Below are 11,157 nucleotides of genomic sequence, written 5' to 3' on the forward strand. Positions count from 1 at the left end.
AGCATTAGGCAGTCGTTCATCATTTCTCCTAACACGCACTTGGGGGCACGGCGAGGGTTTTTTGCTTTTTAATTTAGTGGGCGTTGTGTCACATGCGAGGCTATGGCGGCCATTTTAAGTAAGGGCAGTTGTGCCCCTTTTAATCTAGGCTTTATACTATGATTGCCAGCCTCTGTGTCTTTAAAAAAAACAACCACCATGCACTTTCTCTCCCCAGTTTAAGTCCTTGGATATTTGCAGTGGCCAATCCCCCACCCTATTTGCAATCCCCTACCTTCCCCTCGCCATTTCCTAGGTTTTTTATGGAACCGAACAGCTCGGGCGCTTCGGAACGCGCCTTCTGTTGCTACGGGGCTGTGGGGCTTCGCTATTTGATCCCCCCCCCCGGTTGGGATTTTTAAAGTAGCTCTCTCGGCCCGGGGTGCATCATCACCCCCGATTCTTTTCTTTGACCAAACAGACCTCTCCCCACCTTCCTCAACACCAAATACAACTCAATTATACCCACAATAAAAACCATAAAAATAAAAAAGTTACAAACAACACATTAAAAAAACAAAATACATCCCATCCTGCATTCCAAAAAATTACACCAAAAATTAAAAAACCAAAAAACAACCACCCACACCAAAATCATACACTACATGCCAAAATAAATGACAACCCCAAGTAGAGAAATAAAACATTGCAAACAGCACAATAAAAAAACCAACACCACATCCTACATTCAAAATACCTACTCCAAAATTAGAAAATCGAAATAACAAAAAAAAAACGCCCAAATCATACAAACCCACCAAAAGAAATTACAATCCCTAAAATAAAACTTAACAATAGTAACTTCTGCTTCTCATGTTCTTATTTCAAAAAAATTAATCTATATATATATTTAAATGTTCATGATGCATGCGCAGTAGCCAATGTATACAGGGGGGAGGGGACAGCACTCTCCGGGCACAATAGAGGGCTCAGACAAATGTAAATACTGGAAAATAGAACCCAGAAACTGACAGTTCCTTCTCCAAGGGTGGGGGCCCAAGTATGGAAATACAGGGGGGAGGGAGCAACACTCCCCGGGGACAACAGAGGGCTCATACAAAAGTGCATGATGGGAAACAGAACCCAGAAGTTGACAGTTCCTTCTCCAAGGGTGGGGGCCTTGGAGGTATGGGGAAACAGGAGAGAGGGGGCAAAACTTCCCGGAGACAACAGAGGGCTCAGACAGGGGGGTGGGGGAAGGAGGGGCTGGATAGCTCATGAATCAGGACAGGGTGGGGGCAGTCACAGGGATGAACCAGGGGTGGAGGGAGGAGGGGGCAGGATAAGTCATGTGTCTGGACAGAGTGGGGGGAATCACAGGGAAGAACTACAGCAACACGTGGCCAGGCCAGCTAGTAGAATCATAGAATCATAGAGTTGGATGAGACTACAAGGGCCATCCAGTCCAAGCAGGAAACACCACCAAAGCATTCCTGACATATGGCTGTCAAGCCTCTGCTTAAAGACCTCCAAAGGAGGAGACTCCACCACACTCATTGGCAGCAAATTCCACTGTTGAACAGCTCTTACTGTCAGGAAGTTCTTCCTAATGTCTAGGTGGAATCTTCTTTCTTGTAGTTTGAAGCCATTGCTCCGTGTCCACTTCTCTGGCGCAGCAGAAAACAATCTTCCTCCCTCCTCTATATGACATCCTTTTATATATTTGAACATGGCTATCATATCACCCCTGGCTATCATATCTCCAGATATGGCTATCATATCTCCAGGCTAAACATACCCAGCTCCCTAAGCCGTTCCCCATAAGACATTGTTTCCAGGCCTTTGACCATTCTGGTTGCCCTCCTCTGGACACGTTCCAGCTTGTCAGTATCCTTCTTGAACTGTGGTGCCCAGAACTGGACACAGTACTCCAGGTGAGGTCTGACCAGAGCAGAATACAGTGGTACTATTACTTTCCTTGATCTAGATGCTATACTCCTATTGATGCAGCCCAGAATTGCATTGGCTTTTTTAGCTGCTGCATCACACTGTTGACTCATGTCAAGTTTGTGGTCTACCAGGACTCCTAGATCCTTTTCACATGTACTGCTCTCAAGCCAGGTGTCTCCCATCCTATATTTGTGCCTTTCATTTTTTTTGCCCAAGTATAGTACCTTACATTTTTCCTTGTTATAATTCATCTTGTGTGATTCTGTCCTCTGGGGTATTAGCCACCCCTCCCAATTTGGTGTCATCTGCAAACTTGCTCAGGGACTCAAGCCCATCATCCAAGTCATTGATAAAGATGTTGAATAAGAAATATTTGAATGAGAAAGCTACATTCTTTGTTTATTGCTGCATGAAAAATCCATATCTGGATTTTAGTCTTCAGAAGAGGACAATTAAATAATAATAATCTTTGTTTGGCAAAGGGATGCTTCTTGGCAATGAATAAAAAGCCCACTTTGGGCAAAGATTAATTTCCTGAAGCAGCAATGACTTCCAGGAGCATTTCTTATGGTTACCAAATTACGGTATACAGTGGTGCCTCGCTAGACGATTTTAATTCGTTCCACGGGTTTTTTCTTATAACGAAAAATTCATCTAGTGAATCCCATAGGAATGCATTGAATTTTTTTGATTTTTTTTTTTTGCCCATAGGAACGCATTAATTGAATTTCAATGCATTCCTATGGGAAACCGCGATTCACTAGGCGAATTTTTCGTAAAACGAATTCGTCTAGCGAGGCAACCTCCACTGGAAAAAACCTTTCGTTAAGTGGAAATTTCGTTAAGCAGGGCATTCGTTAAGCGAGGCACCACTGTACTCCATAACATGGTACAATCACAGGTAAAACAGAAAGAAAAAGGAAAAACACATGGACCTGAGCTGCTGGCATTCACACCTGGCGGTAATATGTAGCTCCATTGAATGATTTATAATCCTGGGGTGGGGGGTGGAGATACAAGCTGTCCTCAGAAATAAACACAGGGGATCTGAAACACAGCAGGGAGCAGATACCCTCATTGGAGGGGGGCTGTCTTTCTTAAAGAGCACACCTTTCCAAAAGCTACCTGCAATCCAACATCCTGCTTCCCTAAGAGGGTTAAGTGATTGCATGCTGTCCTGAATGCTGCCTTCACACAACAGCAAGATAAAAATGCAATTAAACAAAAGTAAGAAAACCTGCAAAAGGTGCACACAGAGTGCATTCATTCTGGTGCGATCTGTGGAGGAAGGAGGCAAGTCCTGCCAAATCTGTCCATGTGCATCTTTCAAGGCAGGCCACACATTTTCACTGGAGACACATTCCTTGGCCCCAAGGCATGGATCTTGCCAGAGTGCAAAAAATCTGGAGTAGTTAATGGTGTGTGCTCTTTTTAAAAATCAGACATTTTGCTTTCATGCGTCTGGAGCCAGCTTCCTCATTATCTCCTTCCATCATGAGAGACTTCAAACTTCAACTGTGGAGCAAAGCCAAGGGGAAGGCATGTTCACGCCCCCGCCCCCCACCCATCCCCAGTCATTTTAGACACACATATTTATCACTTGCTGTGACTAGGATACCTCCAATGGCTGGAGCCTGGGGGCAAAGGGGGGGAGTGATTCTGAAATGATCACTTGCAAGAGGAGAAGGTGGGGGATGCAGCCATAATTTGGGAGGTAAAGGGGAGTGTGCAGATAAAACAGGAAGCCTTTGAAGCAACAGCATGGAATCATATACCGGTATACAGGGCGAGTCCTTTAAAAGAGGCCCCGGGATACAGAGTACACGTTCCACGGGGCCTCTTTTAAAAGACTCACCCTGTATATCGCTTTTGTGCAGGATCAGGGAGCTACACAACAGGTGTGCCCCGCCAGAGCAACTCCTCTGGCCAAATGAGGACCTGATCCAACTGAAATTACACACCTTAAGGCAGCAATTCTCCAAGTAAATGCACACATATGAAGGGGAAATGCAATGGGCTTTCCGCATAAGGCTCCTTAGGCTGCAAATCACCTGGATTTCACGGGGAGAGTTAGGAACATGTTTGAAATCAAGAGAGTTCAGGGGCTGCGACCTGTTACACACAGACAACCTCCACTCTTTTTGGAAAGTGCTTCCCAATACAGTTCCGAGCCTGGAATCCCCTTTGCTCTGCTCAAGCGGTCGTCTGCCGTTCTCCCTAAATCCAACTCCCCCCCCCACACACACACAAAAAAAGGTTTGGCAGAATTAGTATCCCAAGCACCTGATCAGAGGGAGCCCCCGCAGGCCCCCTTCATCACCCACCCACCCCCGGCTTCCTAGCGAAAAGGAGGCGAGGCGCAGCAGGGACCGAGTCTAGGGCTGCAGCAGCGAAGTCCCCATTCCTTTCCTTACCTTGTCAATATCTCTGGGCTCTCCGGGAGATTTCCAGGCTGAAGTCGCTGCTCCAAGAGCTCCACATGGGATGCGGAGCGAGCGCTCCTGCTCCTTGCAGTCAATCCCAGAGCCCAGGACGGGGAGAAGAAGCCCCGTGGGATCCGCAGGCGCCTTTCCTCCCGCGCTTGCCAGGGAAGAAGCCCTTCTCCTCCCGGCCGCGCGCGCGGACTCTCTCGCGCAACCGCACCGGCTGCTGCACACGCCACCTGGTGGCCGCCACGGGGAATAGCGCCTTCGCAGAGCCTCCGGGAGCTTTCAGGGCAGGTAAACCTACAGGTGAGGCCTTCGACCCGCCCAATATTGTTTTGTTTGCTCGCTTGCTTGCTATTTGGGGTATTTTCACACCGACCGTCGTGTTTTTCATTTCATCTTCAAGTTTAGGGAATAAGTGCATAAACACACACAGGTAAGATAGAACGCTGGCACATATCCAAAGTTTGTAAATAGATATGCACCTGTCTTCACCTATAAACTGACTCAGTAAATTGACTTCTTAAAGAAATAAAAATAAACACTTTCCTTTTGTCACACACACACACACACACACACCCCACAACACACATTCCAAGGCAGTTTCTATCAAGCCTTGCCACATTTTCAACTAAATTAATGGTGTTAAAGGAAGGAGGAGCTTTTTCCGCCCCAAAAGCCACATTCCCTCCCAAGGGAGCTTCCGGGGCCACAACCTTTGGCTGGTTGTGCCAAAGGCAAAAGTGGACCAAGCAACGGACATTCCAGCCCTGCCAAAAGGTCAGAGAGGTTTTGATCTGCATCCATCTCACCCAGGTAAGCAGGAGGCAGTTTCACAGTTGCAGCCCAGCCAGAGCACTGGGGAGGGTGAGGAGGGAGGGGGGTCTTCTTGGAGGGAGGGGGGAGGCCTCCAGAGAGACTTGACAGCCACATTTCAGCCTCAGGCCTCTCAGTCTCTAAGGTAGAACATTTAAACTTGCATCCTTAAAGGACAATCACCGTAACAGAAGTGAGGCAGACAGAATATGGCAGGTAAAAACCCAGTGAACAGACAGTTTGGGTTTTTAAAAATGCTTCACTGAGTTTTCAAAAGCAATATGCAATAAAAGCAATACAAAACAAAGAACAAGGGCAGAGAGGAACACATCACTGCAGCTGGAACTGAACATAAGGGTCAGAACACCGTTGCAGACACAGAGTCATAAAACAGATTCCTCAAAGGGACATTTTGGAAGGAAGAGTCAAATTGTGCAATAAGGGAGCTTCTCTGCCTGGCACAACATAGGAATCAGCTTCTAGGGGCCAAGGGGTCTTCAGCCCTCCAATAAAATATTTGAGGGGGCCAACCCTGCCCCCAAAGTTTAAGGGCATTGTCATTCAAATGGTGTGTGTGCACCGCATCAGGTGATCATGTGGGGCGGGGCTTAACTCCCCCCATATTTTATTCAAGTTGGCATTCAGTGGAGCAATATGTCGTTGGGGGTCTATGAAGCAAGCTGCTTCTCTTTATGAAGGATGTAAGAAGCCAGGCAACATAAAAATGGTCTCATTTTGTACCGTCTCTTAGAACCGTCCTGTTGTTGTTGTCGTTTTTGTTGTTGTTGTTTAGTCATTTAGTTGTGTCCGACTCTTCATGACCCCATGACCCAGAGCATGCCAGGCACTCCTGTCTTCCACTGCCTCCCACAGTTTGGTCAAACTCATGTTCGTAGCTTCGAGAACACTGTCCAACCATCTCATCCTCTGTCGTCACCTTCTCCTTGTGCCCTCCATCTTTCCCAACATCAGGGTCTTTTCCAGGGAGGCTTCTCTTCTCATGAGGTAGCCAAAATATTGGAGCCTCAGCTTCAGGATCTGTCCTTCCAGTGAGCACTCAGGGCTGATTTCCTTCAGAATGGATAGCTTTGATCTTCTTGCAGTCCATGGGACTCTCAAGAGTCTCCTTCAGCACCATAATTCAAAAGCATCAATTCTTCGGCGATCAGCCTTCTTTATGGTCCAGCTCTCACTTCCGTACATCACTACTGGGAAAACCATAGCTTTAACTGTATGGACCTTTGTCGGCAAGGTGATGGCTCTGCTTTTTAAGATGCTGTCTAGGTTTCCCATTGCTTTTGTCCCAAGAGGCAGGCGTCTTTTAATTTCGTGACTGCTGTCACCATCTGCAGTGATCATGGAACCCAAGAAAGTAAATCTCTCACTGCCTCCGTTTCTTCCCCTTCTAATTGCCAGGAGGTGATGGGACCAGTGGCCATGATCTTGGTTTTTTTGATGTTGAGCTTCAGACCATATTTTGTGCTCTCCTCCTTCATCCTCATTAAAAGATTCTTTAATTCCTCCTCACTTTCTGCCATCAAGGTTGTGTCATCAGCATACCTGAGGTGCATATCTGAGGTGCCCCATGCTACACCACTGTGCCCCACACCCTCTCAAACTATCCATCCCTAGAGCAACCTGATCCAGACTTCCAGTGTTTGATTATTTTGAGTCCATTTGCAACCAGCAAAAGAGCCTTGTGAACAAGGGTGGGATTTAAATCACTTCCAATGGCCAGGAGGGCTAATACGGAGTCTGGAGTTAGAGACTGGCTCATTGTTGCAGAAAGGCCTGTGAATATAGACAGATAGGTTTCAAAAAAGCTAAAGGGGGAATTCTTGTGCCATGAATTTCATAGTCTGCATTGTTCAAATATCATGTATTTTTTAACTTTATTGTAACAATTGGGGTGGAATGGGGGGGGGTTAATCCAGCCTTGTAATTAAGTCCATTATAGTTCTAGGCTGAAAATAAGAAAATATGCAAAACAAAACCAAAGCAGCTTGTGGTAAGAACATGAGAAGCCCTTGACCCATCTAGGCCAATGCCTTCTGTTCTGCTCAATTCACTACGTCACCATTGCAACACGCTGCACCGCTCCTAGGCTGGGTATCCAGGGTGGTGGAATCGGTCACACTGCCCTGAATCTGCCTCCGTCTCCAGCAAATGGCATTACTGTATAGCCATTGTAGCTGGTAGCCACTGGTAGGGGTTCTCCTGTCTCATGGCATCAGGTGATTGGCATGCAAGTGGCCCTGCCCACCTGCCTAAAGTGGACTCCAGCATGTTCCATTGACCGCCTCCTGCCCTGCTATAACTAAAGCCAAGTATATGCAATGGAAATCCACGCAAAGGAGAGGAACCTACAACCAAATGTTGCAGCATGGAGTGCCTCCAGTCCAGTTTGGGGCTGAAGTCATGCCCCTTTTGCACAGTACTCCATTCCATTCCCTCTCTACCATCTATCCTTTCTATCCTTCCCAGCAGAAATAAAACTGAGGCGAGGTGAGGCGTACCCTTGGGCCTCTCATAATCAGTCCAGGTAAGCAAATCACTCATCACCTTTGGCACAACCTGTTTACTGACAGGGAGAAGCATGCTTGATGCCAGCACAGATTTGTCCCCTCCAAGATTCTTTCCTTTGTGAGTGGGTAGAGATGGAATGTGGATTGTACTCCCTCAAGTTATATCACTGTTGAAGCTTAGGGATTTCTATTCATTTACCTGGATTAACCTTGCTGAATGACAGAAGGAGTTGTGTAAACTTGCCTGGGTGCTCTCATTAGACTAGGCAGAGGTGGGTTGAATGAATGGTGAGGGGGCAGAAGAGACAGATTTGACCCTTAAATCCCAGAACAACAAAGTCCTCAGGGCACACACGTGAAAACAGGAAGCAGTTTGCCTACAGTGTTTTCCCAACAGACGTTTTTGAGGCACCCAAAGGAAATGTAAAGTCAAAAATGTGTTTCTTCACCTCTTGCGGTGGGTTCTCCTTTCTCATGAAAGACTAAAAGAATTATCTCCTGGCTGTGGCTGCAATCCACACAAGTGTAGCCAGGGCTACCCATTCCTGGTTTGTGTCTCAGAAATCTATAATTCCACACTCTTATATAGCAGCTGCCCAAGGCTCTAATGTTAATGGTCCATTAATGCAGCGTTTCTCAACCGCTGTTCCGCGGCACACTAGTGTGCCGCGAGACGCTGGCTGGTGTGCCGCGACGTGCGGCGACGAGAAGGGCGATTTGCATTGTCACGTGCCTGGCGGCCGCCAATAAACAACACTAACCCGCCGGAAAGCAATATTTCTCCTCCTCTTTCCCAAAGCTCAGTGCAAACGAGCCTGGCGGCTGCCAATAATCAGCACTGACCCACCGGACGGCTTGTGAAGCCTTATTACAGGAGATTGCAACCAACACAGCAATTGGCAAGTGTTTCTTACAGTCATAATTATAGTCAATATAGGGCGGCACAGAGTTAATTTTTTAAACTTTTTTAATGGTGGTGTGCCTCGTGATTTTTTTCACGGAACAAGTGTGCCGTGGCCCAAAAAAGGTTGAGAAACACTGCATTAATGCATCTAATCCTTTGAAAAGAAATTGCTATCAAAAGTGGCCAGGGCCTCATCCTGTGGGTAATGATTTCCATCAGTTAATTTGGGACACAGAGATCAAAGTTCTTCCTCTGTCAATTTGTGAGCAATTCAGATGTCTCTTTTACCATCATGGATGAAATAAATGCTGAAGCTTTTATCTGATGTGTTCCAATATTTTGTCAAAAAATACCTATCCTCTTGTGGCTGGGGATTTGGGATAGATAGTCCTTAGCCTTCTCTATCAGTGTTCTGTGCACTTCTCACCCTCAAAAAAAAAGGAAAAAATATCCATTATTTGCTTACTTCTTATTTTACTAGTAGCGATTGCCCTGTGCTGCTTGGGAATTTGTAGAGACCATCAAATACTGTGTTTTTTAAATGGATAGTGCAATTTGTGAGTTTGGATCTGTCATGCCAAAAATCAGACAAAGTCATACCAAAGTCACATTTTGGTCCACCCTCTTGATTCAAAATGGTGCAGGGCATCCAAACATCCATGAATATGGCCACTCCCACCTCAGGAGCCCTCATGCTGAGTTTGGCAGCAGTATGTCAAGAGGCAGCCAAAACTAGTATGTCAAAACATGGGTGAAGTCATGCAAGAGCATGTTTCAGTCTGCTATATGGAATCAAAATGGTGTCCATGAGGACCTTGGGGAACCCTCTTGCCGATTTTGGTGATGGTATCTTGAGAGGTGGCCGAACCTGTGGAGAACAAATGGCAGATAGGCAGAAAAACCACTTTCCAAAATATGTAATGTATCTTTTAAGACATAGCTATTTCCCAAGTTGTTGAAGAATATATATTAATCAACATTCAATACCTCCCTTCCTTCATGATGCAGCAGGCCAGTGTAATGTCAAGCAGACAGCGAAACTGTTGCTGAACCGTCACTCTTCTCATGTGGAGATGCAAAGCAGATGCAAGCCAGCAACTTTGGGACATGACTCTCCTGCTGTAGGTCTCTGGTTCTGCTGGAGATTAAGGCAGACAAGTGAGATGGATGTTCCTGTGACATAGGAGATACTTGCACTTTGAGTTGGAAGAGACCACAAGGGCCATCCAGTCCAACCCCCTGCCAAGCAGGAAACACCACCAAAGCATTCCTGACAGATGGCTGTCAAGCCTCCACTTTAATGTTTAATAGATTATTTTATTTCATTTTTCTTTTGGAAGCCACCCAGAGTGGCTGGAGAAACCCGGCCAGATGGGCGGGGTATAAATAATAAAATATTATTATTATTAAAGACCTCCAAAGAAGGAGACTCCACCACACTCCTTGGCAGCAAATTACACTGTCGGACAGCTCTTACTGTCAGGAAGTTCTTCCTCATGTTTAGGTGGAATCTTCTTTCTTGTAGCTTGAATCCATTGCTCTGTGTCCGCTTCTCTGGAGCAGCAGAACATGGGTGTACCCACCATGGGGCAGGAGGGGGCAGCCGCCCCTCCCTAGAAGCAGGGTGGTGGGTACGCCCATGCTTCTCCCCCCCCGCCTTCTTCTCAGCGGAGCTTCTGAGGTGACGCAGCTTTGCGGCACGATAGGAGATTGCCACGGTCGGCGGGGACACAGCTGAAAGCAAGCCCCCCCCCCAAGGAGCACGGCAGCAGCGGGCCTAACTGCAGAAGCGCGGTGGTGCTTCAAAAGACCGGCGGTGGTGGAAACAGGCGTCCCCCATGCTAGGAGATGTGGGGCGGGGCGGGCTTGAATAAGGCTGCGCACATCCGCTCACAGCTGATCAGCGGGAAGCGCCCGCCCACGCGCACACCGGAGGGAGCGCAGCAGCGCAACTTCAAGCCCAGCGGCCATGGAGGTGGCTGCCGGAGGCGAGGGGGGCGAAGCGGCAGAAGCGCCAGGGAGCACAGCAGCGCGGCGGCAAGCCCAGCTGCAACGGAGGCGGCTGCCGGAGGCGAAGGGAGTGGATCGAAGCGGGGCCTGGTAGCTCGCGGAGCGCACAAACGGTGCACGCCCCTTGGCCAGAAAAGCGCTGCCGCTGCTGCTCCCTTCCCGTCGAGTTGTTTCCTGGGCGCACTCTTTCGCTTTGCTTTTCAGTTTCTGTCGGCACTGCTGCTGCTGCTGTTTTCCTCGCTGCCCAGAGTTCAAGGTGGGGGGGTTCTGTAGCCCCGCCCACATTCCCACTTTGTGGCCCCGCCCCTCCCGTGCCTTGGCCCCGCCCCATAACGACTATGGCTCCCCCCCCCCGATTTGATCCTGGGTACGTCCCTGCAGCAGAAAACAACCTTTCTCCCTCCTCTATATGACATCCTTTTATATATTTGAACATGGCTATCATATCACCCCTTAACCTTCTCTTCTCCAGGCTAAACATACCCAGCTCCCTAAGCCGTTCCTCATAAGGCATTGTTTCCAGGCCTTTGACCATTTTGGTTGCCCT

The 11,157-nt window shown here is 47.7% G+C and overlaps 1 protein-coding gene across 11 annotated transcripts in view; it reads right to left on the reverse strand.

The window, feature by feature from the left end:
* The window catches only part of THSD4 (thrombospondin type 1 domain containing 4), a 372,415-nt gene extending 361,545 nt beyond the window's left edge, over positions 1 to 10,870 (reverse strand). For 3 of the 11 annotated variants that reach the window (XM_060282609.2, XM_035131280.3, XM_088657005.1), the window contains exon 1: positions 4,344 to 10,869. The gene's annotated coding sequence lies outside the window, so the exon portion shown is untranslated. Of the gene's footprint in view, positions 1 to 4,343 lie in introns of all 11 variants that reach the window. The other 8 variants (XM_088657004.1, XM_088657003.1, XM_088657002.1 and 5 more) reach the window with 8 other exon arrangements.
* Between the last annotated feature and the right edge of the window lie 287 nt (positions 10,871 to 11,157).

This window comes from Zootoca vivipara, chromosome 13 (assembly GCF_965207765.1).
Source record: "Zootoca vivipara chromosome 13, rZooViv2.hap1.1, whole genome shotgun sequence".
Classification (NCBI taxonomy): domain Eukaryota; kingdom Metazoa; phylum Chordata; class Lepidosauria; order Squamata; family Lacertidae; genus Zootoca; species Zootoca vivipara.